Source organism: Leopardus geoffroyi, chromosome C1, assembly GCF_018350155.1.
Source record: "Leopardus geoffroyi isolate Oge1 chromosome C1, O.geoffroyi_Oge1_pat1.0, whole genome shotgun sequence".
Classification (NCBI taxonomy): domain Eukaryota; kingdom Metazoa; phylum Chordata; class Mammalia; order Carnivora; family Felidae; genus Leopardus; species Leopardus geoffroyi.
Genome location: NC_059328.1, coordinates 153394192 through 153403544, shown reverse-complemented (window position 1 = coordinate 153403544; position 9353 = coordinate 153394192). Strand labels below are relative to the sequence as shown.

Genomic DNA, 9353 nt, shown 5'->3' with positions numbered 1-9353 from the left:
AATCCCAGTAATAACCGTAGAGGTCATAAAATAAGAGAAGCAGGAAAGATAATCTACACATCTTTAGCTGAAAGGCAACTATTTTCTTATTCATTTTGTTAAATGATGTACTTTGGTATTTGTTTCTCGTAATTAAACAGCAAATGCTGTATCTTACATGGAGATATACTGGTATCTTGTGAAGAGAACAGATTAATGTAATGTTTTGCTACCTTTGACCTTGTATCCTTGAGTCTCTTGATTCTATGTCACCAAACATAGCACTGTAATAGAGTTGAGGTCCAGCTAATAGTGTGTGCTATTCTGACTGTCATGCTCCATCATTGTAACTTACTGCATGAGGTCCCCAAAGTGGTCTCGTGAGCACATGTGCACATGCACGCACATGAACGCGCACGACCGTGCACACACACACTCTCTGGAAGAATCAAGAGGTAATGGAGAATGCTTTTCAATACAGTTTCTTTGTCCAACTCAGAAAAAAGTAAATCGACTTGTTCAAGGGCTGAGTTCTAAGATATTACATTCAAAATGTACTTAAATCCATCTCTTGTAGAATGTTTACTAGAAAGAAATAAAGTCACAAAGTATCCAAGCCCTGTGTGTGTGTGTGTGTGTGTGTGTGTGTGTGTGTGTGCGTGTGTGCGTGTGCTCGCGGGCGAGTGATACTATTAAGGCAAAATATCAGTTTACATTTCAGTGTTCTCTTCAATTTTTAAATATTAGGGTTTATTAAAAAATAAGTACTGTATGATGTTTGTGTTTCTTGAAATTGTTTCATCTTAGATGACTGATTTAAAAAAAGAAAACTTCAGAATATATTGTTATTCACAAGCTAAATATATTAAATAAATTACTCCCTTACTATCTACTTTCCTGTTCCTATATAGGAATGTATGTATGAGAGAGAGGGGGGGCGGGGGAAGAGAGGGAATGGGATTTTCCTTCCAACTAATAAGAAAATTATATGAATTTCAAGCAGCTGAGCATTACCCCAAAGCTATTAGCCAACCCTTCAAACTTTAAGAAGGGATTAAAATTCCTTAGGAATGCTGCCGTTTTCTGGTAGTCTTAAAACCATAAATGAAGAAGCAGCTGTAACTGTTTCTAAGTGAAAGGAAAACTCAAGAAGTATGTTTGCTCTTAGGCAGCTTGTCCCAAACCTATTATGGGATTTGAAGTCCCCATCCTCTGCCCCTTCTCCCATCCCCCATCCCCCTCCTTCCCCGTCCCCTCCTCCTCTGCTCTCTGGTCCCTTCTCCAGCCAAGTCTCCATTCTCTGGCTTCATTGTAGGTGCCTAATCCATCCGACCTGAATGGGCAATTTCCACTATCTGGTCACAACCCTGTCTTCCTAAATTCACTTAAATAAAACTCCCAGACCAGATCATTCTAATTCCAAATATTATCCCAGATGTTTGGTCTGAGGGGTCCAACATTATTCCTTTTTAAAAAGAAGTCATAACAAGATACACATTAGTTATAATTATTGAATCTATTTTCCTTTTTAAAATTTTCGTACTGAATCTAGTTTAAAAGCATCGCAAATGTTTCATTTTTGTAAAGAGAATTAAGAAGAGTTGCCTTTTTTGTTACTTCATATGTTTGTAAGGTAGACAAGCAAATTTGACCAAAAAAGTCATCTTGCTATATCAATTTACTAACATCAACATTAGCTAGAAATAACAACAGCCATTCGAGGAAAAGTTTCTGTGTACGCCTTATATGGAATAGAAATAGAAGTAATTTTTAGCCAGTAACATTTTTTTTCTGCATGTCAAGATTTAAATGACATTTTATGAAATTTTAAAAATTATTATATTTTATATTTTTGTACCTGAAATTTTACCAGTTGAAATTGCAAATCTGAAGCATGATGCTTCTCTGCCTACATTGAATGTTAGGCATAACAATTATTTTTAAAAAGCTAGAAATAGAAACGTTCTGTTATTGAGTATCATGGTAAAAATGGGTTAAATGTTCTTCCTAATATGGCCTACCTGGATACATATGAGGTCATCTGACAGATCAATATATATGTAAACAGGATACGAGATCCCAGGCGCAATTAGAACATCAGATTGGAAATTCTTTATTCTACAATTAACGCAAAGGCTTAAAAGGAAAAACAGCACATTTCCAATTAAATCAACTAAGTGCAAGTTAGTTAGTTACTACCGTGTCCCATTTCTAACGTAGCTTTTGTTGGCACGCTTTAGGAAGTAAATATTTACCCAGAGAAATGTAATTTCCTTTTCATTTATTTAGAAATTGCATGAGCTGGTCTCTGCTTTCTAATTTTCTTTTTGCTAGTTAGGGTAGTAGAGAGTTTTCTCATTTTCTTCATTTTGATATTCGAATTGGAGACTTGAACTTGTGTATATTTGAAAGGGAAAGACAATATTTTCCTAATGTTAATTAGCAACTTTCTTTCTTCCTTGCACTATGTGTTTTTCAACCTTGATACAGCATCAGTGTTTATTTCCAAAGTTATTTTGAATAACATCTGCTGATGAGAAGCAGGCAGAAAACTTTCATGCCGGTAAATGTAATTACTAATAATTTCATCATGATTGCTATGACTACAATTTACTTATTCTTAATTTATTTTTATAATGAACTGCTTCAGTAAAATGACAAATGATTCCATTAGTTAAGAAACTAAAATGTCAATTTACATGTGGTCTTTGGTGACTAATTTGCTGAGTTGAGGTTTTTGTTTTCGTTATGATAATAATATTTGGCTATGCTCTGTGAGCAAAATTTATGAGGTCTTAAATATTAATCTTTTGATTTACTGAAACAAGGTAATTTTCAGCTTTAAAATGTTAGCAGTTTCTCTTTCATGGTCCTGAATACCCAAGTTTTAGGCACAAACTTCTGCAACATTGTCATCCAAAAAAATAATGCTCACTTTGTTCCCTGGGATCAAAACAATTCTTTTTCACTAATGACTGCAAATATCAGCTCATTTCTAACACAGTTTCCAATGGCAAACATTACTCAATTGTCAGTAAAAGAAAAGGGATTACATCAGCATTCAGGGGGAAAAAATGTTGTGTTCCTTCTTACTCCACAGTCTATGTTCAATCAGCCCTTAGCTAATGGAAGCCCTCCAGTGCCGAGAAATAAACAAACACAGTTGGGCAAATAGTCCAAAATCAAATCTAGTATATAAGGTGGACAATACATAGTTAGTTCCATTACCGGATCTTCCCCTGGGAGTTGAGCAGCTTCAGAGCCCTACTCATTACACACCAGCACCATCTGTAGCCGGCCTGAGCCTGATTTGGGAATGTATAAAGTACACGAGAAAAATAGAGTCCGCATCAGGAGCCAGAGAATCCTATTTCAAGTTTAAATTTTGCTTGTGAAAGATCATTTGGTCTTAGACTCCGCAAACAGTGGGCCTCATCGCTCACAAGGAGGGACGTATGTAGCAAGGATTACTTCAGATCAGGGAGAATGAAGGTAATTGCTACTGTCCACAGGGATATGCCCAGCTCTTGTGTAGCTCAGGGGAGTTACGGCATGGCCCCATTAGCTGCAGATTTGCTCTGGTTTCCCTTCAAATGGCAAGCACCCTTTTCCTTGTGGTGTTTGTCGCAGTGTTGTTGTTAAAGTGTATTATTTGATTCTAAGTTGTAAATGGAAAGGAAGCCGATGGCATCGGTATCCTTAAAGTCCATAGACACTTTGCATGTGTGCATGTGTGTGAATTTTAAGCAAGCTTCTGGCTCAAAAATGGAGCAAAAACTGTTCGTTGGCTAAAAAATAAACCGTGAATTGTTATTAACAGGAGGTGATGATGTCAGTCATTACTTCCTGGGGACTAAAACACAGGGACATTATTACCAGTTTTGAAATATGTGGCAAGGTCACGTGTAGTACTTGGATGGCTATTTCTTATTTTGCCCAAGATACGCCACCTTCCAGTTGGCAGAAGTTGTTTTATCAACGTTTTCTATCGCCATTTTTATTCTCATTCCACCTCCATTCCCCAACGAACCCCCACCCTCATCTAGTATCAAAATGTCTCTGGAAATCTGATTCTCTTCCTTGTTTGAATCACACTCATACAGAACTGCAAATGATTATGGTGTTTTGCTTCTGGATGCCATGAAAAGTCTACACATAAATTTGAAGAGAGAGCACTATCCATAAAGTGTCTAGGGATCCATTGGCATGGCAGATCATCTTCTTTTGATGGCTCAAAGGAGGAACTCTGAACGGTGTTTCGATCCCAGCTTCCTGCCCAAGCAGAGGCTGTACTCTGTGCAATTCAAACCCTGAAAGTAGTAACGGGCCCCTAATTTAGGAAAACCCACAATCCCCATATGGTATCTCTCCCTTCCCTCCCCACCTCTCAGCACACACCACAGGTGGAAAGCATTCATTGTCAGTAAGAGCCGACTTCAGCACTCACCTGTTCCTAGAGGTGTTTCCAGCTTGCCAAACTTCAGATCCTTTTAATGACTCCGGGTGGCTGCGGGGCATTGATCGTGATCCCTCCAGGTTTGGTAGGAGTGATTAGGACCCCAGGCTTGACCTGGCAGTTGTTTTGCTGTGGGCAAAAATTTTGTGTGGGGAACGTTGTTGTTGCTAATGCTGGTCTTCCTGCTCCATTCTGTGAGCTGGACCTCTGGCCTTGTTTAGAATTCGACTTTTCATATTCTTGGCCTTGGATGAGAAAAGTTGACAATCCTTCAGGACACTGGATGAACTCCATTCACATCTGTTCTTAGCTTCAAACCTTGTTTGGTGAATCTCCCTCACCCTAGATTCCACTACTGATTTTTTTTTTTTCATGGTTATTTAGATCCTGAAGTCTCTGGTAAGATAAACTATCTGGTAAGATAAATTCAATCTCATTTCTCTAATTTTCTGGTTGCGGATTTGTGCAAATGACTTAATTTTTCTAAATCTCTGTTTCCTCAACTAAAAAATAGGTATGATAATAGCAATTGTATCATAATATCACTGTGAGTGTTGAGTAACTTGATCTATGTGAAGATCTTTATCAAGCTAGTACCCCATAACTGCCAACTATCATTATTAGTTACTTAATAATAATCTAAACCTGCATTACAGTTTGCCTTTTGCTTAAGATCTGGTCAGTAGTTTCTGATCCTGGATCATCCCCACTCAGTTCTGATCGTTTTCATCGTAACACAAGACGATGTACTTGAATAGCATTTATCCACAAAAAGACAATAGCTAACATTTACCATGTAGCTCCCGTTGCCAAATACAGAGCCAAGTGCACTATAGGCAAATCACATTTAATCCTTACAAAAATGTTAAAGTATGAATTATTATTGCTACCATTTTATAAAAGAGGAAACTGAAGCTGTAAAAGTTAAGTAATATACCCAAGTGTATGGGAAGCAGATGGCAAGGTTGAGACTTAAACCTACCTTTGTCTGTGTCATAGATTGACATAGATGTACCAACACCCACATCCTCATGTCTTGGCCCCACAGACGGTATTTCCCAGCCACTTACGGTAAAGCATCTCCACGTAACTGGGTTTTAGCCAATGAAATGCGATTGAAAGTGATGTGCACAGCTTCAGAGCCTGACTCCTTAAAAACCTCCATTTAAAATCTTCTATCAGCTGGATGTCAGTACCACATGGTAAAGCTGGCTGAGTCTGCATCAACCTAGATCCTTGAATAACTGCGTGGAGCACAGTCCTTCCTGCTATCCCCTTGTTTTGCCAACTGAGCTGGAGCAAACTTGGTTTGAGCTGGAGACATATGCTTTGTAGCCTTTTGTTTTGTTTTAATCGCATCTGATGTTACTGTAACTAATACTGTATCCACCTCCAAAGTATTCTATCTCTGCTGTTATATTACGCGGGCATAACAACTAGCCAGAAAAGTGTCACAACTTGCTGAGTCCCATAGAAACTGTTGAAATGCCTCATAAGTATGTTGCCTCAACTTTGGAATAAAGGTGTCCAAGCTTTTAACTCATTATTTCAAAGTATTATAAAATGCAGACCTTGACTTAGGGGCTGGTACATTTCAAAATTTTGTTATTTTGAATATTCCCCAATTACCCAAAAGTAAAGGAAATAGGAAATAGGAAAAGAAAAGGAAATAGGCCATTTTAAATCATGGGAATCAATCCCTTAAAATTTATCTTTTAAAAGGTTCTTGGGACGCCTGGGTGGCTCAGTCCGTTGAGCGTCCAACTTCAGCTCAGGTCATCTCATGGTTCGTGAGTTTGAGCCCCGTGTTGGGCTCTATGCTGACAACTCAAAGCCTGGAGCCTGCTTCAGATGCTGTGTCTCCCTCTCTCTCTCTGCACCTCCCCTGCTCACGCTCTGTCTCTCTCAAAAAATTTTTTAAAAAGTTAAAGAAAATTAAAAAGCTCTTAAAAATTAGCCATAGTAACCACGATTTTGTACCTCTATACGTAATTGACACACTTTTGAACTGAAATAAATCTTGGTTTCCCACACAAAGAGTCATTACATGTTTAAAGAGTAGTGTTCTGTCCAAATCCTCTGCATGTTGGGACCCATTAAGTATGAAAATTTCTTACATATTACTTTTTCATAACACATCGATTAGCAACAGCAATCGTGACAAGGAACTACTGCTTTTCTTCCACAATTTATTCAGAACTTCTCAAAATATATATTTTACTTTCCACTCGTGTGCCATCGAAGGAAGGTAGTATACTGTGTAGTGAAGATAGAAAAGTTCTGAAATCAGGCAGTTCTGTCTTTATATCTTGTATCCTCCATTTACAAGCTCTTTGACTTTGAGAGATTTACTTAAAATCTTTTGGTTTCATTTGTCTCCTTTCTTAAAAGAGGGACAATGATTATACCTCCTTTAAACATTGGATCTGAAGAGAAAAAGGTCACTTAAGCATATCAACTCACACATAACAAGTGCTCAATAAATGCTAGCTTTTGCAAGACTACTATTAGGTCCAAAATTTTTCAGAAATGTTGTATTTCAAATAATCTGTACATTTTAAGCGCTATGCTGTCGGACATTTCAGATGGAAAAAGTCTGGACTGTATTGAATCCACTACATTTTCATAAGAAGACACACTGTGAATGAAAATGGTGTGTTTCATAGATATTTCCAAGAGATTTGGAGTTTTTATTTCAGATTCCAGGAAGCAGAGATTTAATGGCTAATATTTAAATGACAGGAAAGAAATTTTTCATTTGGGGTCAAAAGCTTTCTCCTTTTGTTAATGTAACGATGTCAAAGGATGGCAGAACCCCATTCCCCAAGTTTAGTCTGATCCCAAATGATGATGAAATAGAATATTCATCAGTTCTCTCTTCTCCTGAGAATAGGAAATAATGAGTCTCTACCTTTTATTTGGTGATTTGTGGCGGGGTGAGGGAGGGTAGGGGGAGGTTGGTCCTTTTCTTTCTTTTCTTTTAAGAGCTAGAACATTTCAGCGCTCAGTCTTCTACCCAATACCTACTTGTCTTGTTTTCAGATGCATTATCTACAGAATTACTCCTTCTTCAGCATGACTGGAGGCACGTCTTGAATTCTGCACACACACACACACACACACACACACATATATATATATATATATATGTATATATATATATATATATATATATCCAAGTTATAGACATCGAAAGTTGAGTCAGGAAGATATCAACAGGACTTGTGTACCAACTGTGGGCATTTTCTGACCACAAAGACCTATCTTCCTGGGTCACTCCACTGCCACATGAAGAAAGTTCTGTAAAGAAAGTAGTTCCATATGATTCAGCAGTACTTTTCATTGGGTAATTCTGAACCTCCACTTTAGCCTCTGCCCATTCAATTGTTTCCTTACAGGCAACTAAACTCTGCTTTTCCCCCACAAACCTCATTCTCTTGCCCTCAAAATGGCCCTATTTTCTCTGTCTCTATTTCTGTGGATGGCATCATCATCTTTTCATTAGCTCCAAATAGAATCTTTAGTCATCTTTGACTCCTTCCTCCCCTTCAAGTTCTAAAATCAGACGCATGTTACTGAAATTTCACTCATATTCAGCTTCCTACTCTATGTTCATAGCTTCTATAGTCCAGGTTACCCACCTGTCACAGAGGCTGGCTTATTACCCTATATCTGACCCCTCTGTCTTTATTCACTTTCAACTAACCCCCTCCCCACCAGGTCCCAATTTATTCTCTATCCCATTGGTATAATTCTCTGTCTAAAGCATGAATGTGGTACTGATATTCCCTTTCTTAAAACCCTATGTCACTAATATGTATCACTATATAAATATGTCACTGTATTTTCCTTTCTGCGGCACTAAATCTTTCCAAGTTGTTAGACCTGGGTTTTCTTGAACAGGAGAAATTGCAAGAGAGAAAATAAGAATTTCTTGCAGAAAACTGCTTTTGCCAACTTTTGTTTTCCACAGTGTGAGCACATTGAATGGATTATCCTCTTGGGCATGTGGGAGGAGAGCTCCTTTGAGGACTCAAGGTGTCATGAACAACGCCAAACACTAGAGGATTCTTCTCTTGCAAAAAGCTTTATTTCTTGGGTGAATTGAAAAAGATCTGTCATAGACGATGCTGGCAATGGAATCAGTGGTGGGCCTGGTGTCAGAAGGAGCAGGCAGTAGCCACTTTAGGGCAGAACCGCCATCAAAGGTAAGGTTCTCTGGAAACAGATTTGAGACAGAATTTGGTGTGCAAAATGTTTATGAAGGATCAACACTGTTAAAGAAAGGAAGGAAGAGTAAGCAGGATTGGGTAGTGGGAGCAACTTATTTGTGGTGCAGGCTAGACAAAACCTTGGTCAACCCGACAGTGAGCTCTGTGGTAAAAACTGCCCATCAGAGATGTCTTGCAAGACAAGCTGCCCTGGGAAGAGTATGACCTGGGTGTGAGAGGTTCTCTGTGGCTGAAGCAGAGCCTGTAGGAACTGAGCTCGGGAGGCTCCCTGCTGACCATACCCTTCACTGTTGCACAGCAGGCCCTTCCACGAAGACAGACTGGGGCGAGCAACCCGCTGTCCACCATGATCACGCCAGGGCCATTGGGATCTGGCCTGAGGGAGAGCCTTATCACTGTCAACTGTAAACTTTTGGGAGGAGAGCGACTTTGCTGTAAGACTCTTTCTCACTCTCAAATAAGTGTCAAGCATAATTAAGAGTAAAGTTCTATTGCTGGTAAAAGCAATGCCTCTCCAGTCTCATTGACTTTGAGCATTACAGATGGAGATGGTCAAGGCAAAACCCACAGGAGCTAAAGTCCACCCTCAGAGTACCTGGCAGCTTGGCAAAACTTGTAGACTCATCACCAGCCAAGGTGAGTGCCAACAGCAACAATTCATGTTCACAGATAAGTGCTTCTAAAAT

The 9353-nt window shown here is 38.9% G+C and overlaps 1 long non-coding RNA gene across 1 annotated transcript in view; it reads left to right on the top strand.

Annotated features, from left to right (window-relative positions):
• The window catches only part of LOC123596763, an 8456-nt gene extending 8300 nt beyond the window's left edge, over window positions 1-156 (top strand). Inside the window, exon 4 of the long non-coding RNA XR_006711857.1 lies at window positions 1-156. This exon is cut by the window's left edge and continues 96 nt beyond it. This is a non-coding gene — a long non-coding RNA (uncharacterized LOC123596763).
• Window positions 157-9353: the final 9197 nt, after the last annotated feature.